This window comes from Somniosus microcephalus, chromosome 7 (assembly GCF_052327205.1).
Source record: "Somniosus microcephalus isolate GS21.2 chromosome 7, FLI_Smic_1.0, whole genome shotgun sequence".
Lineage (NCBI taxonomy): Eukaryota > Metazoa > Chordata > Chondrichthyes > Squaliformes > Somniosidae > Somniosus > Somniosus microcephalus.
The window spans coordinates 259,371,125-259,397,973 of NC_140993.1; the positions used below are offsets into that span (position 1 = coordinate 259,371,125).

The 26,849-nt window shown below is 47.2% G+C and overlaps 1 long non-coding RNA gene across 1 annotated transcript; it reads left to right on the forward strand.

Moving 5' to 3' along the window:
- Positions 1-117: 117 nt before the first annotated feature.
- On the forward strand, positions 118-25,410 carry LOC147115255 (uncharacterized). The gene is made up of 4 exons (XR_015079097.1): positions 118-261; positions 15,169-15,276; positions 17,173-17,332; positions 24,999-25,410. It is a non-coding gene; the product is annotated as an uncharacterized LOC147115255 (long non-coding RNA).
- Positions 25,411-26,849: the final 1,439 nt, after the last annotated feature.

A 26,849-nucleotide genomic window follows, 5' to 3' on the forward strand; every position in this document is an offset into this window, starting at 1 on the left:
AAGGAGGTAATGGCCCAGTAATTCCGGGCACAACGCGTGAGTAAGGACGGGGTACTCACGCGTGTGCCCGGAGGAATTGCCGGTTTTCAGCATGCACAGCGCATGCGCTGAAAACCGGCATTTCCTGTCCTCTGACCCAAGGGGTTAAGAGGCAGAACGCGTGCGACTGCACAGGCAGCGCGTGCGCAGTGAAATTCCTTTTTTTTTTCAGAGTTACCCGAGTGTAAAGGCCTCCGGTTTTTACGCGTGGAAAAACCAGACGTAAGTATTTAGTTTTTCAGGTAAGTGGGCTTTTAGTACAATGTAGAATTTTTTTTTCCACAGGTTTGTTATTTTTAAAGAATTTACAGGATAGTAAGTTTAGTTTTAGACCGTATTTTTTTTAAATGTATTTTTTTCAAAAAATTGATTAATTGTTTAAAACATTTTTTAAAACTTATTTATAGTTAATATAACCAGTGGGATGTTTATAAAAAATTTATTTAAAGTTAAAGTAGTGTTTTGGCAGCCCATACTTTTCATGAGTTTGACAGTTCTTACTCTCAAACTCATGAATGAGTTTCCCCTCCCCTGATTGGCTGCACAGTGCTCACCTGATCCCAGCCGGCACATCGCACTAACTACGCCGCTGGATCAGGTAAGCACATCCCGCCGACAGCTGAACTGGGCCTGTGACAGGAAATGCGAGCAGGCCCGGGCTTCAAATGTCGGCGCGCAGGGTGAGTGCAGATCGGGGGCTTGCACGCGCGGCAAGCTCCCGATCCTAATTTCAGGGCCATTAAAAGGGAAATATCAGAGAGCGCAGCACTGGGTTCAAAGCTGACAGTAACTCACGGTAGAATCCAGGGTGTGTGGTAATGCAATGATTCTCAATGCATTCTCAATCACTTCTACAGTTATCAGAGTGAGAAGTTACAAGTCAATCTATTCAAAAATATACACTTTGAACCTCACCCTGCAACTCTTAAAGATTATAGGACCCTTTTGCAAAAGCTAAACCTGAATATTTTATAAGAAATGATCTGATTGCACAATAAGTTCCTTTCACGCTGAAGGTACATTCTTTACGATATCCGTACTGTCACTTCGATAATTAATTCTCTTAATAAATATTTCAGGCCCTGTATTTTAAAATATGAAGACACGATCGAGTTAAAACGGTTTCAGTTGAGGGTTGGATATAAAAAGGTCCAAAAAACGTAAGCCAAGTGGTTTAAAAAGTACCTTCACCACACGGACTGCAGCGGTTCCAGGAGGCGGCTCACCACCTTCTCAAGGGCAACTAGGGGGTGGTCAATAAATGCCGGCCTTGCCAGCAACAATCCCGTTAAGCTGCGTGGCCGCGCGGCGGTCTGGAGGTCTCGCGCAGGCCGTTCACCGGCATCTACGTGGGAGAAACCGCGCATGTGCGAAAATCTGAATGGGCCGTGACAGGAATCTTGTCATTCATGTGAAAATTACATATGTAATAATACTGGGCGGCCTGCTGGTGGCGCTGTCCAGGGAGAGTATAAATACTCGGGCATGGGCCCAGCTTGCTCAGGATATTCTTTCACAGGAACTAGTGAAGGACACAACTAGATCTCTATGTTGTGAAACAGTTGATTAAAGCCTTGTTTAATACTCAGGCCAAGTGCCTAGTAGTTTTCTTACATCAGCCAATTAAAGGGGTCGCCCACAAGAAAAAAAAATGACAGAGAATATTGCTCGCCAGCGATGCCCACATCCCAAGAATGAAAAAGAATAAATGAATAATCGATGAGTGCGTTTACTGCGGGATACCTGAAAATGGCGCTCGTTGCTTTGATCACAATGTTAGCGACGATGGCTCACAGTAACTGCGACCCAATCCATAAAGTAGCATGAGTGAGTTTGGGCTGATTGCTCTTGAACGCTGCTCCGATTCTTAAATCAGCAGCAGTTCTGCCGTCTGCAGTGTTTCCCTGGTCGCATTGAGATTGATGGATGGCATACTCACCATCCAAACAAAAAAGTGATGCATGATAGCCAGCAATGTTCCCTCAAAGCTGCGCTTTGTTGTGCGCGACCTGTTTATTTCAGTGCGCGGTCCTCTTTAAATTTCGGCGCATGCGCAGTATTTCACATGGGAGAGTTTGTGAGCAACCCGCGCGGTTATCCATTAGCAGGATAAGCGCACCAACGTCAGTGTTCTTGCTCAGGTCAACATCCCCAGCATCGAAGCTCTGACCACGCTCGATCAGCTCCGATGGACGGGCCACATCGTCCGCATGCCCGATACAAGACTCCCAAAGCAAGCGCTCTACTCAGAGCTCCGACATGGCAAGAGAGCCCCAGGTGGGCCGAGGAAATGCTTCAAGGACACCCTCAAAGCCTCCTTGAAAAAGTGCAACATCCCCACCGACACCTGGGAATCCCTGGCCCAAGACCGCTCAAAGTGGAGGAGAAGCATCCGGGAAGGTGCTGAACACCTCGAGTCTCTTCACTGGGAGTAAGCGGAAGCCAAGCGCAGGCAGCGGAAGGAGCGCACGTCAACCCAAGCATCCCACCCGCCCCTTCAACCACCATCTGCCCCACCTGTGACAGAGACTGTAGGTCCCGCACTGGACTCATCAGTCACCTGAGAACTCATTTTTAGTGTGGAAGCAAGTCATCCTCGGTTCCGAGGGACTGCCTAAGAAGAAGAAGGAGAAGACCATGCAGATTACTGCACAGCCACGCATGCGCCCAGCTTAGAGGGAGCATCTATAGCAAGTACCTTTCGCTGCGAAGTGCACCAATGCTAACATTTGTGTGAGGTGAGGGGGGCGGAAGAGAAGAGGGGTGTATCTTTCTTCCTGCCAACGATTCTGTGCAGAGTTATGGAGCCTGTCCTGATGGTGCACTCATCTCACCTGGGTTTAATGCTCTGTGCACAATGAGAGTTCAGATAGGGAACCATTAAACTAAATCAGCCACAGCAAGAAAATGTTTAAACATACACCACTGCCTCCCAGTGAGCTGCCTAAGAAAATCGGTCACTAAAAGGTTTGATAGCCCAGACTCAAAGCATTGTTCAATCGAGTGAGGCGTCTATTAACCCTATGAAGATTAAAGGGTGATCTAATTGAGGTGTTTAAGATGATTAAAGGAGTTGACAAAGTAGTTAAAGAGAAACTATTTCCTCTGGTGCGGGGCATCCAGAACAAGGGGGCATAACCTTAAAATTAGAGCCAGGCCGTTCAAGGGGTGATGTCAGGAAGCACCTCTTCACACAAAGGGTGGTGGAAATCTGGAACTCTCTCCCCTAAAAAGCTGTTGAGGCCGGGGGTCAATTAAAAATTTCGAAACTGAGATTGAAAGATTTTTGTTAGGCGAGGGTATTAAGGGTAACTGGAGTTGAGGTACAGATCAGCCATGATCTAATTGAATGGCAGAACAGGCTTGAGGGGCTGAATGGCCTGCTCATGTTCCAATGCTCCAGCACTCTACAATCAAGTAGGGTAGGGAGGGGGGCCCTTCTAGTAACCTGAACATTGGGCTGGTTTTTAAAAAGTTGGTCAAACAATTCTGCTGAGAGTGAAAGGTTAAGCAGTCAATCTTTGAAGTGACAGATGGCTCCTGAATTCAAGGTGCAGTTGGATGCGGGGAAAGCAACTATTTAAGACAGGTAGGGCTTAACGCAGGTGACCTTAAATATAGGTTTCACTCCCTTTGTTACAGAGCAGTCTGTGTGCATATACTTACTGCACCTGCTGTTTAGAGTGGCACTGTATCCCCACAAACATGTCAATCTCACCGTCAGAATCTTTGAATTTGTTTAGCGAAAAAAAAAGGCATTTTGTTAAATTCCTCCTATTTTTTTCCGAATGGACTTTGAAAGGGGTGAGGGGTGAGGGGGGGCGGCGAAGTATTACTATTTTTGTCATCTGTAAGAATTTAATCGTGTTGATAAAATGCACCCCCACCCCCCTCCCAACCTCCACGCCAAAATATTTTGAAATTCAAAATGGATATAAACAGTTCGGGAACAGCAATGGTTTAGCTTAATCTGATGGACAGCAGCCTACAAGGGTGGTGCGATTGCAGCTTTGAGATTTCTGTTAATTACACTGCCTTCCCCGGGCCACACAGAGAGGTGGTAGGATATGATGCGGTCTTTAATTTTTTTTACCCCCAGCCCCCCCCAGCCCCTCTCGCACTGCCACCTGCCTGCTCATCACTCGGCTCTCTGTGGTAAAGAAAAAGAAACTGACAGCCATTCCAATGCTGGGTCCTAACCACCGTGGATAAATCAATCCATCAAAAAATTCCTCCATGAAACTTAATCATGAAAGGTCATGTCGGGGAGTGAAGAACAGATTAAATTAGCATAGTATTAGATATGGAAAATGATTTCTGTCAAAATCATCCTTACCACAATTATAATATGTTAATTACGTATTTCATTAAGGAAGTTGATTATGGTGCACCGATGAAATCATGCAGGCAAAGGCACCTGGAAGGAAGCATTGAAGCCTGAAGCCCTTTTTTTTGTTATCCCCCCCCCCCTTGCCCGCCCCCCACCAACACCCCTCCTCGCTCACTACAGAGACTTCACACTCATTGTCATGTAAAGAGGAAGGGAAGAGAGAAAAATTAAATAGTAACAGCCTTATGCGGTCTGTGAAATAATTTTTTTTTTTAATTGTCCCTGCTCGTAGCGAAGTCTCGGTTTGTAATCCTTTCAGGCTGGACAATGCTTCGCCCCTACTTCCCAAATCATGGATCAAAGGGTGAATTTGTAAAGCAAACGGTTGGAGAGTTGTAGTCGGCGGGGGGGGGGTGGTTTTCTCCCCTGATGAAAACCCACTCCAGGCCTCTCGGGAGATATTACCTTGCTCATTATTCCACTGATTGGCCTTATTTCATCCAAGAATTACTGCACATTCTTCTGACGGCTGATGAGCAGCTTCATGAATATACAAAACGACCCCACCGCCACTCGGACTCCTCTGATTATTTCTAAACTGGGAGGAGCAGGGGCGACTGGAGGATAAGGTGGCTCATCCTCCCCATTCACCATCTGATCGTCATACAGGAAGCAGGCCCCGAGCAGGCTCTGCAGACACATATGTATTTCTACATCTATCACTATTTAGTTCCATCTAAATCTACACGTTGCACCTCCATATAGATCTAAATACATAGGTCAGAAATATAAAAAGAGCCACTACTAAATCCATAGAGGGAAGAATGGTTAGAACGTGGAACCCGCTGCCACAGGGAGTGGTTGAGGCGAAGAGCATAGATGCATTCAAGGGGAAGCTAGATAAGCACATGAGGGAGAAAGGAATAGAAAGAAAAGCAAGAAAGACTCGCGTTTCTATAGCGCCTTTCACGACCACCGGACGTCCCAAAGCGCTTTACAGCCAATGAAGTGCTTTTTGGAGTGGAGTCACCTGTTGTAATGTGGGAAACGCGGCAGCCAATCTGCGCACAGCAGGATCCCACAAACAGCAATGTGATAACGACCAGATAATTCTGTTTTTGTTATGTTGGTTGAGGGATAAATATTGGCCCCAGGACACCGGGGATAACTCACCCCCTGCTCTTCTTCGAAATAGTGCCGTGGGATCTTTTACATCCACCTGAGAGAGCAGACGGGGCCTCGGTTTAACGTCTCATCCTGAAAGAGAAGGTTATGCTGAAATGGTTAAATGAAGAGGGGTGGGAGGAGGCTGGTGTGGACCATAAATGCCGGCATGGACCAGTTGGGCCGAATGGCCTGTTTCTCTGCTGGACATTCTATGTAATCCTATGTAAACACCTAACTATACGGAGATCTCGTGACATTTATACATCTTTCTTTATACATTAATACAGATCTCTTTATATATAACTAGATACTCCATCCACACATAGATATAGCTCTATTTAGTATCTATAATTTCAGATATGTTTTTACTATTACGATGGGTCGCCCAGAATTTAGATTATAGAATTCAATTAACATTTTAATTAAAATGAACATTTTGTGACAAGAAGTTTGCTACTTCCAGTCATGCGCACAGAGTGAACACTGATTGGTTATGTTGTGCACCTATTCTGCACAAAGTTGGTACACACACATATATATATATATATATATATATGGTCACTCTCTACCAGATTATGAACTAAGAGGTCTCAAACAGTGGCTAATGAAAATTGGCAGACAATACAAATAACCTTATTACATGCCTGCGTATTTTCAAATTATACTTGTTGAATGAAAAACAGCTCCTGCTGTATGCACTAGATTAATAGGGCCATTAGTGTCTGTATTTACAGTTGCCACACAGCCAACTGATATATGACGAGCATAGATTCTGCTTACTTAACCTGTAGATGCACAGTTTAATCTGGGAGGTGGGGGGGCGGAACCGAATATATCCTAATACTGCAGAGGAGTCAAGAGGACAAACACAGGATCCACGCTGTTAACTCTTTGCCCCCATGAGTTATACTGCCCTGCTAACCCCCAACAGACTACAACAGTAATTACAGTGGCATTGAGAGCATATTGTGGGAACAAAAATCAAATGGCATTTTATCAATTCCTTATTAAAGAAAACCATTGATTTTAGTACCAACTGGTAAATTGAAAACAATCTTGGGTTGGGCAGGTGTGTATGCCATTTCTGCCCAGCCCCCATTTAATTCCATGATCGAATTCCTAGATTTGTAATGATGGGGGTTGGTGCGGGACATAAGATGGGGCACCCTCGCCTCTGGGTCAGAAGGTCGTGGGTTCAAGTCCCACTCCAGAGACTTAAGCACAAAAAAATCCAGGCTGACACATAATCCAACGCCAGTGCTGGGGAGTGCGGCGCTGTTGGAGATGCCAATTTTCAGATGAGGCGTTAAATCGAGGCCTCGTCTGCCCCGCTCAGGTGGATGTAAAAGATCCCACGGTGTCCTGGCCAATATTTACCCCTCAACCAACATCACTAAAAACAGGTTATCTGGTCATTATCACGTTGCTGTCTGTGGGAGCTTGCTGTGCACAAATTGGCTGCTGCGTTTCCATTACAGCAGTGACTCCACTTCAAAAGTACTTCATTGGCTATAAAGCGCTGTGGGGCGTCCTGAGGTCATGAAAGATGTTATATAAAAGCAAGTCTTTCTTTCTTTTAAGAGGATTACAGGATTCCCTCCTGAAGACATCAATAAGCCTAAGAGATGGGTCGAGGCTCGTAGGGAGAATTCTGCCAGGAAGCACTGCAATCAGCGACTCTCCAATGAAATTGCACAAAGTAGTGCCAGTTCAGGGAATGCCCAACAGGAGCCCTTCAGTGTAAGATCAATGTAAGTCTTTAAAATCATGAAGGATTTACACAGAGTAAATAAAGAGAAACTGTTTCCATTGGCTGAAGGGTCGATAACCAGAGGGCACAGATTTAAGGTGATTGTCAAAAGAACCAGAGACGACAGGAGGAAAAACTTTTTTATGCAACGAGTGGTTAGGATTTGGAATGCGCTGCCTGATAGGGCGGTGGATACAGATTCAATAGTTGCCTTCAAAAAGGGAATTGGATAAATACTTGATGGGGAAAAAAATTGCAGGGATATGGGGAAAGAGCGGGGGAGTGGGACTAACTGGATTGCTCTTCGAAAGAGTCGGCGCAGACTCGATGGGCCGAATGGCCGCCTCCCGTGCTGTACTATTCCATGGTTCTATAAGAGACTCCTGAAGGCACTAGAAAGGCTCTGGATACTATTCATCAGCTTTCTGCTCTGTGGTATATGCACTAATAGGTCAATGTACCTTTCAAACACTGAACTGAGTGAGTTGATAGTAAGCATACTGCACGCCACAATACAAGGTTCTTAACTTTTCAATACATCATTTCTCTTGCAGCTATTTAGCCAAAGTTTCCTAGCATATCAAATCTGCAAAGTATCTATAATTTTCTAATGGTGATAACGAGGTAGTAAAACGATAGAAAAATAAGCAAACCATCAAAAAACAATCAAACTAAATGTAGTAATATCTGAATGAACCGCAACCCTTTTCTCCCCCTCCTGAATTTAAAACTAAAATGTTGTCATCTTAGGTAACGTCTTTAAAAGAATTTAGTAAGAATGCGGTGTTGAGATAAGCAGCTCGTGGTCGACCAGCCTCACCTTAATCACTGTAGCTTTGGACAAGGTTCTGTCTCTTAAAGAAATTGGCCGGTTGGGATAAGCCGCTCGTGGCTGACTGGCCTTGTCTCCCTCCAGTCTAAAACGCATCAAGCTGACAATAACCAATCAACCTTATGTTCCATGACCTGTCCATTCCTACAGTGGTAGGATCTGAAGGTCACTAGTTCAACCTGGTGAAAGGCAGATTTAGGACGGATGTCAGCAAGCTCTTCCTCAGACAGAGCAATCAACTCATGCGACGGACTTCCAGGTAGGGAAGCGAAGGTAAAAAAATCCCAGAATCACTTAAGGAAGAGTTAACTGCTGTAATGGAGGAACCATAACATTGAACTGGGACAGGCAGGCATGGCCTTTCTCGTCTTCATTTATCTTCTGATCTCTTCATTTCTCGCCATGTTTTTAAATCCTCCTGAAGCCTCATTTCTTTTGCTGAGAGAACAGGCTTGCAATTTCAGACCGCCACCAAAACCCTCTTTTGTTGAGCATTTGCCAGCATAAAGCGTTACCCAGACAGGATATCCCTCTCCAATTTCCCCTCCCAACATTCTTCTGGAGGTCAAGAAGTGAGGGGTGCAACAAGGGAAACACTGTAAGTGTTGGGGAAAAGGCCTAAGCCATGGGCTTTAACAGCTCTGTCTGTACTGAGATAGCTCATTTCCTCTGAGGTTGCAGTGTGAACACCACAAATCTCCTCATTGCACTTGAAATAAGATGTGCATAATCTGGCAGGTCTCCAACGCCTGATCATTATACAGAGAAGTACATGTGTGAGTGCGGGGGTGAGTGTGTGTGTGTGAGTGTGTGTGTGAGTGTGTGTGTGTGAGTGTGTCTGTGTGAGCGAGTGTGTGTGTGAGTGTGTATGTATGTGTGTGAGTGTATGTGTGTGAATGTATGTGAGTGTGTGTATGTGAGTTTATGTGTGTGTGTGTGAATGTATGTGAGTGTGTGTATGTGAGTTTGTGTGTGTGTGAATGTATGTGAGTGTGTGTGTGTGCAGAAGTGTGTGTGCATGTGCAAGTGTGTGTGTGCGAGCGTGGGTGTGCGAGTGTGTGCATGTGTGTGTGTGGGTGCGAGTGTGTGTGTGTGCGAGCGTGTGTGCAAGTGTGTGTGTGAATGTGTGCATGTGTGTGTGAGTGTGTGTGTGTGCGCGTGTGTGTGCGCGTGTGTGTGTGCGAGTGTGTGTGCGAGTGTGTGTGCGAGTGTGTTTGTGTGTGTGTGCGAGTGTGTGTGTCTGCAAGTGTGTGGGTGAGTGCAAGTGTGTGTGTGCGAGTGTGTCTGCGAGTGTGTGCGCGAGTGTGTGTGAGTGTGTGTGCTAGTATGTGTGTGTGTGCAAGTGTGTGTGTGTGCGAGTGTGCAAGTGTGTGTGCGAGTGTGTGTGTGTGTGTGTGTGAGAGTGTGCAAGTGTGTGTGTTTGTGTGAGTGTGCATGTGTGAGTGTGCAAGTGTGTGTTAGTGTGCAAGTGTGTGTGTGAGTGTGCGAGTGTATGAGTGTGTGTGTGAGTGTGCAAGTGTGCGAGTGTGTGTGCGAGTGTGTGTGAGTGTGTGTTTGTGTGAGTGTGCAAGTGTGTGTGTGTGCAAGTGAGTGTGTGAGTGTGTGCGAGTGTGTGTGAGAGTGTGTAAGTGTAAGTGTGTGTGTGTGTGTGCGACTGTGTGTGTGCGGGTGCGAGTGTGTGAGTGTGTGCGTGAGTGCAAGTGTGTGTGAGAGTGTAAGTGTGAGTGTGTGTGTGCGCGAGTGCGAGTGTGTGCATTAGTGTGTGTGTGCGAGTGTGTGCGAGTGTGTGTGTGTGCGAGTGTGTGTGTGTGCGAGTGTGCGTGTGTGCGATTGTGTGTGTGTGCGAGTGTATGTGTGAGTGCGAGTGTATGTGTAGGAGTGTGCGAGTGTGTGTGTGTGAATGTGTGCTCGCGCGTGTGTGTGCAAGTGGGTGTGTGTGCGTATGAGTGTGTGAGTGAGTGTGCAAGTGTATGAGTGTGTGCGCGCATGTGCATGTGTGTGTGTGTGTGAGTGCATGTGTGAGAGTGTGTGTAAGTGAGTGTGTGTGTGAGTGTGCAAGTGTGAGTGCAAGTGTGTGTGTGAGTGTGCAAGTGTATGCGTGTGTGAATGTGCGCTCGCGCGTGTGTGTGCGAGTGTGTGAGTGCGAGTGTGTTTGAGCAAGCGTGTGTGTTTGTGTGCGTGTGTGTGAGCAAGTGTGTGTGTGAGTGTGTATGTGCGAGTGTGTGCAAGTGTGTGTGTGTGCAAGTGTGTGTGTGCGAGTCTGTAAGTGTGTGTGCGAATGTGTGTGAGCGAGTGTGTGTCTGCAAGTGTGTGTGTGCGAGTGTGTGTCTGTGCAAGTGTGTGTGTGTGTGTGCGAGTGCGAGTGTGTGTGTACGAGTGTGAGTGTGTGTGTGAGTGTGTGTGTTAGTGAGTGTGAGTGTGCAGGTGCGAGTGCGAGTGTGCAGGTGCGAGTGCGAGTGTGAGTGTGCAGGTGCGAGTGCGAGTGTGCAGGTGCGAGTGCAAATGCGAGTGTGTGGGTGCAAGTGCAAGTGTGTGGGTGCAAGTGCAAGTGTCTGTGCGAGTGTGTGTGCGGGTGCGAGTGCGTGTGAGTGTGTGTGTGAGTGCGAGTGTGTGTGCGTGCGAGAGTGAGTGTGTGTGCGAGTGTGTTTGTGAATGCGAGTGTGTGTGTGCGGGTGCGAGTGCAAGTGCAAGTGTGTGTGTGTGCGAGTGTGTGTGAGTGCGAGTGTGTGTGCGTGCGAGAGTGAGTGTGTGTGCGAGTGTGTTTGTGAATGCGTGTGTGCGGGTGCGAGTGCAAGTGAAAGTGTGTGTGTGTGCGAGTGCAAGTGTGTGTGTGGGTGCGAGTGCAAGTGTTTGTGTGTGTGTGCGCGAGTGCAAGTGTGTGTGCGTGGGTGTGTGAGTGTGTCCGAGTGTGTGTGTGCGTGTGAGAGTGAGTGTGTGTGCGAGTGTGTTTGTGAATGTGAGTATGTGTGTGCGAGTGTATGTGTGTGGGTGCGAGTGCAAGTGTGTGTGTGTGTGTGCGAGTGCAAGTGTATGTGTGTGTGCGCGAGTGTGTGCGAGTGTAAGTGTGTGTGCATGGGTGTGTGAGTGTGTCCGAGTGTGTGTGTGCGAGAATGTGTGTGCATGCGAGAGTGAGTGTGTGTGCGAGTGTGTTTGTGAATGCGAGTGTGTGTGTGCGAGTGTGTGTGTGCGGGTGTGAGTGCAAGTGTGTGTGCGAGTGCAAGTGTGTGTGTGTGTGCGCGAGTGTGTGCGAGTGCAAGTGTGTGTGCATGGGTGTGTGTGTGTCCGAGTGTGTGTGTGCGAGAATGTGTGTGCGTGCGAGAGTGAGTGTGTGTGCGAGTGTGTTTGTGAATGCGAGTGTGTGTGTGCGAGTGTGTGTGGGTGCGAGTGCAAGTGTGTGTGTGTGTGTGTGTGCAAGTGCAAGTGTGTGTGTGTGTGTGTGTGCGGGTGCGAGTGCAAGTGTTTGTGTGCGTGAGTGTGTGTGTGTGCGAGCGTGTGTGTGCGAGTGTGTGTGAGTGTATGTGTGTGTGCGCGAGTGTGAGTGTGTGTGTGCGAGTGCGAGTGTGTGTGCGAGTGCGAGTGTGTGTGCGAGTGCGAGTGTGTGTGCGAGTGCGTGTGTGCAAGTGAGTGTGTGCGAGTGTGTGTGTGTGCGAGTGTGTGTGTGCGAGTGTGTGTGCACGTGTGTGTGTGCACGAGTGTGTGCATGCGAGTGTGTGCGAGTGTGTGTGTGTTCGAGTGTGTGTGTGTGTGCAAGTGTGTGTGTGTGCGTGTCTGCGAGTGTGTGTGTGCGAGTGTGTGTGCAAGTGTTTGTGCGCTAGTGTGTGCACGCGAGTGTGTGTGTGTGTGAGTGTGTGTGTGTTCGAGTGTGTGTGTGTGCGTGTCTGCGAGTGTGTGTGTGTGCAAGTGTGTGTGTGCGAGTGTGTCTGCAAGTGTGTTTGTGATTGTGCTAGTGTGTGCTAGTGTGTGTGTATGTTCGAGTGTGTGTGTATGTGCGAGTGTGTGTGTGTGAGTATGTGTGTGCGAGTGTGTGTGTGTGTGTGCGAGTGTGTGAGTGTGCGAGTATGAGTGTATGTGTGAGTGAGTGCGAGTATGTGTGTGAGTGTGTGTGCGAGTGTGTGAGCGTGTGTGTGAGAGTGTGTGTGTGAATGTGAGTGTGCAAGTGTTTGTGTGTGTGTGAATGTGCGAGAGTGTGTGTGTGCGAGTGTGTATGTGCGAGTGTGCGCGCGTGTGTGAGTGTGTGTGCGAGTGTGTGTGTGCAAGTGTGTGTGTGTGCAAGTGTGTGTGTGTGTGAGTGTGCAAGTATGAGTGTGCGAGTGTGTGTATGTGTGTGTGCGAGTGCGTGTGCGAGTGTGTGTGTGTGTGCAAGTGCATTTGTGTGTGCGCGAGTGTGTGTGTGTGCGAGTGTGTGTGCACGAGTGTGTGAGTGTGCGAGTGTGTGTGTGCATACGAGTGTGTGTGTGAGAGTGTGTGTGTGTGTGAGCGTGGAGGTGGGTGAGTGTGGAGGTGTGTGTGTGCGAGTGCGTGTGTGTGTGTGTGTGTGAGTGTGGGGGGGGTGTGTGCGAGTGTGTGTGAGTATCAGTTGAGGGCAGGATTGGGCTTGCCTCACTGTCCAATAGCCTGGCTTCACTCACAAGGATTTGGGCAACTGATGCCCCATGGAAACATATCCTGCCAAGGAGCCATAAACTGAGGAAAAGAGGGGAGAGGGAATTCAAAAAAAATTAATACAGAAGACTGCAGAATTACATTTAACTCACAATCACTAAAATATACACTGATTAGATTTGAAAATTGATATCTTACAAATCTTAAAACAAACTTGCGAGCACCAGTTAAACAGGTCCACGACGTCATTGGTCCGATTCTGGTGTCCAGGCACCTTGGCTCCAGGACCATTGCTCCTCCGGCACTGCGCGCCTCTCATACTTCTTGCTGCTCTGGTGCTACAACAACAACAGCTTGCATTTATATAGCGCCTTTAATGTAGTAAAACGTCCCAAGGTCCTTCACAGGAGCTTATTCAAAAAAATTTGACACTGAGCCACACAAAGAGATATTAGGACACACGTCCCAAAGCTTGGTCAAAGAGAAAATGAGAAAAAGGACTTGCAGTTATAGAGCTCCTTTCACTGCCACCAGGCGTCCCGAAGCGCTTTACAGCCAATCAATTACTTTTTTGAAGTGCAGTCACTGTTGTAATGTAGGAAAAAGGTACGTTTTAAGGGGCGTCTTAAAGGAGGAGGGAGAGGTAGTGAGGCGGAGAGGTTTACATACATTACACAGGATATTCGGCACAGAAACAGGCCATTCGGCCCAACCAGTCCATGCCGGTGTTTATGCTCCACACGAGCCTCCTCCCGTCTTTCCTCATCTAAATCTATCAGCATAACCCTCTATTCCCTTCTCCCTCATATGCTTGTCTATCCTCCCCTTAAATGCATCTATACTATTTGCTTCAACCACTCCCTGTGGTAGCGAGTTCCACATTCTCACCACTCTCTGGGTAAAGAAGTTTCTTCCGAATTCCCCATTGGATTTCTTGGTGACTATCTTATATTGATGGCCTCTAGTTATGCTCTTCCCCACAAGTGGAAACATTCTCTCTGTATCCACTCTATCAAAACCTTTCATAATTTTAAAGACCTCTATTAGGTCACCCCTCAGCCTTCTTTTTTCAAGAGAAAAGAGACCCAGCCTGTTCATCCTTTCCTGATATGTACACCCTCGCATTTCTGGTATCATCCTTGTAAATCTTCTCTGCACCCTCTCCAGTGCCTCTATATCCTTTTTATAATATGGCGACCAGAACTGTACGCAGTACTCCAAGTGTGGTCTAACCAAGGTTCGATACAGGTTTAGTATAACTTACCTACTTTTCAATTCTATACCTCTAGAAATAAACCCTCGTGCTTGGTTTGCTTTTTTTATGGCCTTGCTAACCTGTGTCGCAACTTTTAGTGTTTTGTGTATTTGTACTCCGAGATCCCTTTGTTCCTCCACCCCACCTAGACTCGCACCCTCCAAGTAATAAGTGACCTCCCTATTCTTCCTACCAAAATGTAATGCCTCACATTTATCTGTGTTGAACTTCATTTGCCAATTATATGCCCATTCTGCAAGTTTATTAATGTCCCCCAATTTGGTGTCATCCGCAAATTTAGAAATTGTGTTTTTGATTCCAAAGTCTAAATCGTTAATGTAAATTGTGAACAGCAGTGGTCCCAGCACTGACCCTTGTGGAACACCACTACCCACCTTCTGCCACTGTGAATAGCTACCCTTTACTCCCACTCTCTGCTTTCTGTCCTGAAGCCAGCCAGCAATCCATTCTGCTACTTGTCCCCTAACGCCACATTCTCTGACCTTGTTCATCAGTCTATTATGGGGTACCTTATCGAAGGCCTTTTGAAAATCTAGATAAATTACATCTACTGCATTACCCTTGTCTACTCTCTCTGTTACCTCTTCAAAAAATTCAATGAGGCTGGTCAAGCAAGACTTTCCCTTTTGAAATCCATGCTGACTATTCATTATTATATTTTTGGTTTCTAGATGTTCTTCTATTTTCTCCTTTAGTAGGGATTCCATTATTTTTCCTACCACCAATGTTAAGCTGACTGGTCTATAATTCCCTGGATATGTTCTATCTCCCTTCTTAAATATCAGTTATGCATTAGCTATCTGCCAGTCCTCTGGCACTACACCTTTTTCTAACGAATTATTAAATATGTGTAATAATGCCTCTGCTATCTCTTCCCTAGATTCTTTTAAAATGTGTGGATGCAATCCATCCGGACCAGGGGTTTTAATCCTCTTTGAGTTTGATTAATTTATTTAATATATCCTCTCTTTTTATTTTAAATGCACTTATCTCATTACTAATCTCATCATCCAATGTCATGTCCACCTGTTCTATCTCCCTGGTAAATACTGAAGCAAAATAATTATTTAATATTTCTGCCATCTCTCTATCGTTACTTGTGGTATTATCCTGACTCTCCCTTAATGGCCCTATTCACATCCGAACCTTCCTTTTTTTATTGATGTGTTTAGGGAGGGAATTCCAGAGCTCAGGGCCTAGGCAGCTGAAGGGGCGACCGCCAATGGTGGAGCGATTAACATCGGGGATGCTCAAGAGTCCCGAATTGTATACAATGCAAGGTGAGCTCCTGACATACAGAGAATGAGGCACTGGGAGCACGCACAGGGTCAGAGAATGGGTTATCCAGCGCCAACAGTCCAGGGGATCATATTGTCCCCTTTCAGTTGCAGAATAATTTCAGTTGCACCAAATGTATGACAGATCAGCCACGATCTCAATGAATGGCCGAACAGGCTTGAGGGGCTGAACGGCCTCCTCCTGTTCCCACGTTCGAAAACTGAAAGGGAAGAATGGCCAAAGGCAGACAAGGAAGCAGAAACATGCATCATTCAGGGATACAGTTTGAAGACATCTTGTTGCAGAAGGTCCTGCAGAGCAGGGTGGCTCTCCTGGAAGGTGAGGGTGAGGATGAGGATGAGGGCCACCTTGCAGTAAGGAGAAGCATCAGAGCGGCAAGGATGAAAATGATGGAACAAATGAACACAGTCTCACCTGTGGCCCAAGAGTGGTGCAAACAAGGAAGTCATTTGTTGAACTAAAAAGAAAGACAAACTTGCCTTTACATAGCGCCTTTCACAACCTCAGGACGTCCCAAAGCGCTTCACAGCCAATGAAGTACCTTAGAAATGTAGTCACTGTTGTAATGTAGGAAACGCAGGAGCCAATTTGCACACAGCAAGGTCCCACAAACAGCAACGTGATAACGACCAGATAATCTGTTTTTTTTAGTGATGTTGGTTGAAGGATAATTATTGGCCAAGACACCGGGGAGAACCCCCCTGCTCTTCTTCAAAATAGTGGCCATGGGATCTTTTACAGAGTAGACGGGGCCTTGGTTTAACGTCTCACCTGAAAGAGGGCACCTGCGACAGTGCAGCACTCCCTTAGTACTGCACTGGAGTGTCAGCCTAGATTTTGTGCTCAAGTCTCTGGAGTGGGGCTTGAACCCACGGCCTTCTGACTCAGAGGCAAGAGAGTGCTATGCAAGGTTGCCAATGTAAATGTGCTGACATGTAGGGGTGGATGCGGCTCAATGTTGCATTACAATGCATCTTAACTACATTTCACTCTAAACCATTAACACAGAGGGAGAACGCACTGCACTTTGCCAACTGTTCGCATGCTTTCTGAATGCACTGACATACTAAATATTGTACCAGGACACTGTGTAATGTTGCCATGCCAACTTGCTCATAGGTGTCTCATTAAATGTGGCAAGCAACAAGCACCAAGTCCAAGGTTCATGAATGTACCATGTTCACACACTCAAATGAGGTGGCTGGTGGCCCGGACATTTGGGTGGCGCACATCTTTTCATGCATTCCTCCTTCCTTCCATCCATCGTAAGTCCCTTTTCTATCTGCTTGTACGCGAAGGCTGCACATAACAGGAGACAACGTATCCAGCTGAGAAAGGCAGGGGATGGCGTGAATGATGGACGTGTCTCTTGGGTTTAACTCGCATCTGTACCTCAAATCCCTCCGTGGCCCTCGCCCCTCCTCCCTATCTCTGCGACCTCCTCCAGCCCTACAACCCTCCGAGATCTCTGCGCTCCTCCAGTTCCGGCCACTTGTGAATCCCCAATTTCCATCGCTCCACCATTGGCGGCCGTGCCTTGAGCTGCCATCGCCCTAAGCTCTGGAATTCCCTCCCTAAACCTCTCTGTCTCTCTCTCCTCCTTTAAGACGCTCCTTAAAACCTACCCCTTTGACCAAGCTTTCGGTCACCCCCTCCCCTAATATCTCCTTATGTGGCTCGGTGTCAAATTTGTCTGATAACACTCCTGTGAAGCACCTGGGAACGTTTTAGTACATTAAAGGGCGCTATTTATAAATGTAAGTTGCCCTTGTGGTTGCCTCTCGATTTAACTCGCTTTTTCTCTTACTCTTTCCTACCTTGGTGATGTCTGCACTGTGTGTCCTGACCCCTCGCTTTGTTTTTTTTTCCATGTTAAGAAGAGGTCCTTGGATGAGGGTGGTCAATTGAGGGGTCAGGCAGGTTGGCTCCAAGCCTGTCAGTCCGCAGGTCATTGTTAACGATGAACTGACTGGAACCAACAAAACTCAAAAACAGCCATCACTCTGAACCACCGCAGCCTCCTACTGTCATGAACTTGTGAGTTTAAAAGGAATTAATGGATTACATTAAATAAAATAATAAAAAATGTCAGCTGACAGTGAGTAACTGCTGCTCTTTGATGTTTTATAATTCACTTCCAACGTCTGGACATGAAGTCATACTTTTTTCAGAGGCCTGACCTAGAATAAAAACTGACTTCAATTAACCCTACATTTGTTTCAATAGTTGACTCAGTTAAGACTTTACAGAATCTTTCAGCTCTATGTACAGTTCTAATAATGAAGCCAAATAAATTTCAAGTGGATTTCCGTCCACACAATAAACCTTTCTGTTATTAAAATCTCTTTCTTCGCTATAGAAGCTGGGCTGGAATTTTCGCAGGGTCGTTATCCAGGTGAGAGAGTGGGCGAGTGTGGGGCCTCCACTCACCTGAGACGTACGTGGCCCTGATTTTAACTCCAAGTGGATTTCCCCGCTCAGGCCAGAGCTAAAATTACAGGCGGGTCTCAATGATGTCATCGGGCCGCAACATGCATGTGTAAAGAAGGACCCTGTTGGCTCCGGGCATGTGTCCTTGATGCCTGCTCAGGAGAACAGGTTAAAATTGCAGATGTTGCCATCATGGCGGCTTTCGGACAGGGGCGATTTTAACTGCTCGCCCGCCGGGTTTCTGCTGAGCGAGTAGGGTTAAAATCGCCCCGTGTGTTGACTCCACTGCGAGCTAGAGTCGGTGCGATTTGCAGAATTCCGTCAATGGGTGGTTTACATCCTCTCTTCCTTTAAGACACTCCTTAAATTGGCTTCGGTCAATTCTACTCATGTCCATTTTGACTGATACTTAAAGCTCCTTTTACCTGTAAGACTTCGTACGGTTTTAAGTTAGCATCTGCGGATTCCAAAGTAAAACAGTCAGAGCCCGAGGAGCAGTGAGAAAAAGCAATAAATCCTAGTAGTTAGTCAGCTAAACCTCTCACCCCATACATCAAACAGCTGAAATCCAGTCCCATTTTCCTCACAAAGTTAACTGTGATTTTTTTTTTTGGTCTTACAGCAGCGGAAACTGCATTAAAATATTACAAGTAATTCAGTATGTAGAACGCTTTGAGGTGTTTCAGCTGGGCACTAAATAAATGATAACAAAATAATATTAAATGTGATTTTGATTATATTGGACGCTTTGTAGTGACCTCGATTCTATGCAATCAGGCTCTTTAGCGGGTGAGAGGAAGGAAGGGCAGTTAGCTTTAAACACGCTGACAGGTTTCAGAAACGACACAAGAGTTTGTTTAACACAACCGGCACTGAGATCATTTTACAGAGGAGAGAGAAGGTTGGGGGGGGGGGGGGGGGAAGAAATCACACGGCAACAAATGTTCTTCGCAAAAAGGAAATGCGTGTCAAACCCTCCACAATGCAGCCATGTTTGACAGAATCAAAATATTACAGATGAAACAACTCTCTAATATGCGGAAAATAAAAAAACAAACATGAAAAAGCCACCATACACTACTCCCAGAATGCTCATTTTTGTCTCCACGCTGTGAATGATGATTCAAAGTAGTCACAAATTCATGTTTTCAAAATGCTATTGTATACTCCAGGGCTTTCATTATATTTTCTACTAGCAGGGGAAATTTCAAAGTAAGGAGAATATTTGTTTGATATGCAATTAACCCTCTTAGCACCACACATTCGGCTGCGGAGTGTACCTTTATTTTTTAACTGTATTCTTTCGCCGTTAAAACCAGTGGTTTCTCGACTCATTTTGTAAATACATGCGGATTGCTTCCTTCATTCCCCCGACGTCACAACAGTGACCACACTTCAAAAGTGCTTCATTGGCTGCGGGGCGCTTTGGGACGTCCTGAGCTCGTCTTGAAAGGCGCTACAGAAATGCAAGTTCCTGCTTTTCCTTGGTAATTTGGGTTTCACTAAAGAAATCGCTTCTTTTCACCGCGTAGCGAACAGTAAATTTAAAATGTTAACAGAAGCCAACTCAGACCGAGCAGACATGCTAGCAGCTTGGGGGGGGGGGGGGAAATACGAAGCATCTCGGAGGGTCAAAAGGGCACTCAGCAGCTTCCAAAGAGCGCACAATCCCATGTTACTTCTTCAGAATTTCAACCTCAAAGATACAGGCCTAGAAATTGGGTTTTGGCTTAGCCAGGGCTTTAGCGCCGGAAGTTAGTGCCGGCGCTAAGTCCCCCTGCGCGCGCCAAAAATTCAGTAGCGCCGCGCCCAAACGGCTGCCGGCGCTACTGAAGGGTCTTAGCGCCTGGAAAAGGGCGCTAACTGCCGTTTAGCGCCGCAATTCCGGCGCTGCGGCACCCGATGCGGTGCGGCAGGCTGGGGAAGTGCAGGCCTCCTCCTTCCGTTAAGGAGGAGCTGCCTGCACCCGGCCGCGGCCCGCGCAAATCTGTTTAAAAATGAGCCCGGCACCTCGGACAAGTGCCGGGCTTGCATCTGTTCCGGGGGGCGGGGGGCAGGCGGCCGGCGGGAAAGCGGCCGGCCGCCGCGGGGCCTTTAATGCGCCGGCGCAAACACATGTTGGACTCTGTTGCCAGAGTCTTAGTTGCGGCTGCCACGGGTGAGGCGGCCGCAACTGAATTTCGGCGCTGGGGCCCGTCGGCATGGCAACCGGGACGCTGCGCACACCGATGACGTCATCGGTGCCGGCGCAGCGCTACCGGTGCAACGCCGCTTTAGGGCCCCAGGGAATTTTTCAACTGGCCATAACTCTGGCGCTAGTCCCTCTAGCGCCTCAAAAGCGGCGCTAAGGCTAGTGAATTTCTAGGCCACAGAGTTTAAAAGAGGGCAATTTATCATTTATAAGCCGAGTCCAAGGCAACGTAAAAGCGAGGGTGATCTAATATTATTTTTCTCCACGTCAGGTAGAGATGTTGCTGCGCCTCTTGAAGAAGTTACTAATGGACTTCAGAGGCAGCCCAGGCAGATGCTATGCACGAAATAAAAAACAGAAAATGCTGGAGATACTCAGCAGGCCAGGCAGCATCTGTGAAGAGAGAAACACAGAGTTAACGTTTCAGGTCGATGACCTTTCTCTGTTTCTCTCTCCACAGATGCTGCCTGACCCGCCCAGTATCTCCAGCATTTTCTGGTTTTTTTATTTCAGATTTCCAGCATCTGCAGTATTTTTTTTTGTATTAGATGGAATGCACCTGCCGACCCTCCTGTACAGCTGTCGAGGGTCCTGAATGAGAAGGGTTTCGGTTGCCATAAATGCAATTCCACTTGAACGTAACTCCGCAGCACAAACTGCGCTTAATTCTGCTCGACTAGATCGGCACTGATTGGGCAAAGCGTGCTCCAAGGAGGCCACCAGCAGGATAAGTTGTGTCGGAGATAGAAATGGGCGCACTCACTGGCACGGCGATGAGGGCCTCTTCTGAGGCTGAAGCTGCAAGAAAATTTGACGCCGTCAGGAGAATTTAAAGAATGGAGCCCCTAGAGTACAAAAGCAAGGAAGTTATTGCTAAACCTTTAGAAATCGCCGGCGAGGCCTCGGCTGGAGTATTGTGTGTCCAATTCTGGGCACCGCACTTTAGGAAGGAATTCAAGGCCTTGGAGAGGGTGCAGAAGAGATTTACTAGAATGGTTCCAGGAATGAGGGACTTCAGTTATGTGGAGAGACCGGAGAACCTGGGATCGTTCTCCTTAGAGCAGAGAAGGTTACGAGGAGATTTAATAGAGGCATTCAAAATCGTGGTTTTGATAGAGTAACTAAAAAGAAACTGTTTCCAGTGGCGGAACGGCCGGTAACCAGAGGACACAGATTAAAGGTAATTGGCAAAAGAGTTAGGGCTAAAAATTGAACAGCGCCCCAATTGGAGCGCTAACTTCAACGGGACGCTAAAAGTAGCGCCCCGGAAAAATTAGCGTCCTCGCACCGGAAATTGAGTGGTTGCGCCCCAAGAGGGAAGCGGGGCGCTACTGGAAGCGCCCCGCATCCCTCTTGGGGCGCTGCGAGTGAATATCGTGGCGCTATGTGCCGCAGCGCCACACGCTGCGGCACGTCGCACTGCGGTATTGCAGGCCTTCCTCCCCTTCTTAAAGGGGAGGGGCCTTGTGCAGCGCGACCTGGGGCCCAGCTGGGCCCCGGGGATCGGGAGTGCAGGCAAAAGAGCCAGGCACTCAAGAGAAGTGCCGGGCTCTTGGAGCGCTGCCAGCACTGCGTGGGGGGGTGCGTTTTAGGAGGTCTGGGACGGGAGTGCAGGCAGGTGCTGGCAGGCGGCCAGCAACAGAAATGGCCGCCCCACACCTCGCCTTTAAATTGCGCCTCCCCGGCCACAGGTACACCCCCCTGACCCCGTCGGACATAGCGTCGGGCAGTAAATCAGGGGGCGCTCCTGAAGATTGTGGCCAGGGCGTGAGCGGGGCGCTGCGCATGCCAATGACGTCATCGCCAGCGGTGCAATGCCGCAGGGCGTTACCAGTTAGCGCCACCACTAACCTCCCGCTGAATTTTGCGGGAGGCGTGGGCAGTGCCGCGCCCGGGCGCTAGTTGCGTCCCGTTAGCGCCCTCTTAAGGCGCTAATGGGAGGCGCAACCAACTGAATTTTTCCCCAATAGAGTTATACAGCACAGAAAGAGGCCCTTCGGCCCATCATGTCCACACCGGCCATCAAGCCCTGTCTATTCTAATCCCATTTTCCAGCACTTGGTCCGTAGCCTTGTATGCTATGGCGTTTCAAGTGCTCATCTAAATGCTTCTTGAATGTTGTGAGGGTTCCTGCCTCTACCACCCTTTCAGGCAGTGAGTTCCAGATTCCAACCACCCTCTGGGTGAAAAGGTTTTTCCTCAAATCCCCTCTAAACCTCCTGCCCCTTACCTTGAAACTATGCCCCCTGGTTATTGGCCACTCTACTAAGGGGAAAAGTTCCTTTCTATCTACCCCCCTCATAATTTTGTACACCTCAATCAGGTCCCCCCCGCCCTCAGCCTTCTCTGCTCTAAGAAAAACAACCCCAGCCTGTCCAGTCTCTCTTCATAGCTGAAGTGCTCCAGCCCAGGTAACATCCTGGTGAATCTCCTTTGTACCCTCTCCAATGCAATCACATCCTTCCTATAGTGTGACGACCAGAACTGCACACAGTACTCCAGCTGTGGCCTTACCAGTGTTTTGTACAGCTCCATCATAACCTCCCTGCTCTTATATTCTATACCTCGACTAATGAAGGCAAGTATCCCATATGCCTTTTTAACCACCTTATCTACCTGTCCTGCTGCCTTCAGGGATCTATGTACATGCACAACAAGGTCCCTCTGATCCTCTGTCCTTCCTAGGGTCCTACCATTCATTGTGTATTCCCTTGCCTTGTTAGTCCTCCCAAAATGCATCACCTCACACTTTTCAGGGTTAAATTCCATTTGCCACTGTTCTGCCCATCTAACCAACCCGTCTATACCGCCCTGTAGCCTAAGTCTTCCCTCCTCGCTATTTACCACTCCACCAATTTTCGTGTCATCTGCGAACTTACTGATCATACCTCCTACATTCATATCTAAATCATTAATGTACCCTACAAACTGCAAGGGACCCAGCACTGCTCCCTGCGGTACACCACTGGACACAGGCTTCCAGTCACAAAAACAACCTTTGACCATCACCCTCTGCCTCCTGCCACTAAGTCAATTTTGGATCCAATGTGTCAAGTTGCCCTGGATCCCATGGGCTCTTACCTTCTTGACCAGTCTCCCATGCGGGTCTTTGTCAAAAGCCTTACTGAAGTCCATGTAGACTACATCAACTGCACTACCCTCATCCACACACCTAGTCACCCCCTCGAAAAATTCAATCAAATTAGTTAGACATGATCTCCCCCTGACAAAGCCATGCTGACTATCCTTGATTAATCCTTGCATCTCCAAGTGGAAACTAATTCTGTCCCTCACAATTTTTTCCAATAATTTCCCTACCACTGATGTTAGGCTCACTGGCCTGTAATTCCCTGGTTTATCCCTACTACCCTTCTTGAATAATGGTACTACGTTAGCTGTTCTCCAGTCCTCTGGCACCTCTCCTGTGGCCAGAGAGGTTCTGAAAATTCATATCAAACCAGAGCCCCTGCAATCTCCCCCCTTGCCTCTCCAGAGGGGGAGATGAGGAGAAATGTTTTTACGCAGCGAGTTGTTGTGATCTGGAATGCACTGCCTGAAAGGGTGGCGGAAACAGATTCAATAGTAACTTTCAAAAGGGACTTGGATAAATACTTGAAGGGGAGACAATTTGGCAGGGCTACGAGGAAAGAGCAGGGGGCAGTGGGACTAATTGGATCGCTCTTTCAAAGAGCCGGCACAGGCACGATGGGCCGAATGACCTCCTTCTGTGATGTAAGATTCAATGATTCTATAATAAAATGTTCGATTCCCAGTAAAGGTAACCCTACGCTTAATTAGCACAAAATACAATCCCTATCCCCTCAAAAAAAACAACTGGACAATAATTGTAAAATCCAATTGTTTCGTGTTGTTTCACTCATATTCATTTCTTCCTTATAAATATAGGGACAGTGACGTAAAAACACATTTACTCAAATACCAACCATGTAAGACAGGAGGGCAATTTGTAATTCACATTTAATGGTACCTTCTTTTCTACAATTTGCTTTGTTATTTGCCTTATTTTTCTTTTTCGCTTTTTTTTTTATTCTCCTCACTTTAAGTATAAATCAAAATAGACATAAGTCGAATTGCCCTGACACAAAGGATTGTGGAATTGATACAGGAGTGCATGTATTCTGCGTAACATTTCTCAAGCTCTCGGATGTTTGGCAATTCAATTCAAAACAAGGACTGTGAAGCCTCATGGTTTATGTACGGCAGATGTGTGGATCAAATCACATCTCACGAATTGCTGGCCGAGCACAAAGCAGAGATCAACCTCTGTGACTGCCCTGGATTAATCCCAAATGCACTGCGCCAAACATGCACCGCTGATTGTGGACTGATCACAGTTAAGAGATTGAGGACGCAAAGTCTTGGGAGTTTCAACTTCCACCTGGATTCGGCCTTGCGACTTTGCCAGTGACACTTTCTTTTAAAAGCCCAATTGCGCAAGAACATAAGGATTATAGGGACATAGGGACAGGAGGAGGCCATTCAGCTCTCGAGCCTGTGCGTCCATTCAATTAGATCATGGCTGATCTGTATCTTGACTCCATCTACCCGCCTTGGTTCTGTAAACCTTAATACCCTTACCGAACAAAAATCTATCAATCTCGGTTTTAAAATTTTCAACTGACCCCCGGCTTCAACAGCTTTTTGCGAGAGAGAGTACAAGATTTCCCCGACCCTTTGTGTGAGGAAGTGCTTCCTGATATTATCCTGAACGGCCTGGCTCTAATTTGAAGGCTATGCCCCCTTGTTCTTGACTCTCCCGCCAGAGGAAGTAGTTTCTTGCTATCTACCCTATTGAATCCTTTGATCATCTTAATCACCTCAATTAGATCACCCTTAATCTTCCATACTCAAGCCTAGTCTATGAAACCTGTCCTCATAATATAACCCTTATAGCCCCGGAATCATTCTGATGAGTCCGCGCTGTACCCCTTCCAAGGCCAATATATCCTACCTGAGGTGTGGTTCCTGGATACTCTAAATGGGGTCTAACAAGAGCTCTGTACAGCTGTAACATAAATTCCACTTGCTTGCTTCAGTGATGTCTTTTTGTTTCCCAACCAGGCGTGTCCATTATATCCTCCCTCAGACAGGAAGTCTTCTCAAGGGTGCCTGGACAACAGCCGTTGTAAAAAGAAATGCCGCTATCGCTACCATTATCGACAAGCCATTAACGGTCATGGTTCCAGCAGTCCTGGTGGTACCTGCATTCATAAACACAGGCCGGGAGGTTCCTCAGAGCTGCTCCTCGTTCTACCAGCGTTGCTTCTCCAGGAGGTCTACACCGGCTTCTGCCGTGCTTCTGAACAAATGACGGCGGCGGAGAGAGGAGCAACCCCCAAGGAATGCCCCTGGCCATGGTGCCTTGCTGTGTAGTAACCTCCGTTATGTTGGCAAAGTAGCCCTGGCAATTTTTTTCCCCTCGCTAAAACATAAGGAAGTATGGAGCAAATAAACGTAATTCATTGGCCCACCAGTCCTCCTTTAATTGAACTACCTATCATGGACAGTATCCCATTTCATAGAATCACAGAATAGTACAGCGCAGAAGGAGGCCATTCGGCCCATCGCGTCTGCGCCGGCTCTTTCAAAGAGCCATCTAGTTAGTCCCACTCCCCCGCTCTTTATTTAATTTCTTGATGAAAAGTTCTGCAGAATTTCTCACTGACTCGCTGGAAACAAGGAAAAACTCCCAAATCATCGTAATGGTCACACGTTATTGAAGCCCAGCTATTTGCTTTTCAAAAATGACATCCCATGGTCCTGGCAGCATTGATAATATACCATAAATATTTCATTTTCTCTGTCGATCTCCGAGTAGCAGTACTGAGGGAGTGCCGCACTGTCGGAGGTGCCGCCTTACGGATGAGGCGTTAAACCGAGGCCCCGCCTGCCCTCTCAGGTGGACATAAAAGATCCGGTGGCACTATTTCAAAGAAGAGCAGGGGGCATTCTCCCCGGTGTCCTGGGCCAATATTTACCCCTCAACCAACGTCACTAAAACAGATGGTCAGGTCATTATCACATTGCTGTTTGTGGGAGCTTGCTGTGCGCAAATTGGCTGCCGAGTTCCCCACATTACAACAGTGACTACACTTCAAACATACTTCATTGGCTGTAAAACACTTTGGGACGTCCTGAGGTCATGAAAGGCATTATATAAATGCAAGTTCTTTCCTTTCTATATTTACCACTATGGGCTTCAAACCCATTCTCAATCCCTTTCTGAAGGAATTAATCAACACAGCATCAATTGGATTAGCTGACAGTCTGTTCCATAGATCGACTACTCTGTGGGAAAATAAATTTCTTTGCATTTATAGTCTTGCTGGAGGCTAATTAATTTTTTACTAGTACCCTAAGCTTCTATACTCATAGTACCAATTAAAAAGGATGTTGACATCTATATTCTCAACGCTACTCAGTACTGTAAAGATGGGCTGCCGTGCTTCTATACAAATTTAGAATTCTCACCCTTGTGTTCCAATCCCTCCGTGGCCTCGCCTGCTCCCTATCTCTGTAATCTCCTCCAGCCCCACAACCCTCCGAGGTCTCTGCACTCCTCCAACTCTGGCCTCTTGCGCATCCCCGATTTTCATCGCTCCACCATTGGACTGGAGAATTGCAGATGTTACACCCTTGTTCAAAAAAGGGTGAAAAGTTAAACCCAGCAACTACAGGCCAGTCAGTTTAACCTCGGTGGTGGGGAAGCTTTTAGAAACAATGATCAGGGACAAAATTAACAGTCACTTGGACAAGTGTGGATTAATTAAGGGAAGCCAGCATGGATTTGTTAAAGGCAAATCGTGTTTAACTAATTTGATTGAGTTTTTTGATGAGGTAACAGAGAGGGTTGATGAGGGCAATGCGGTTGATGTGGTGTACACGGACTTCCAAAAAGCATCTGATAAAGTG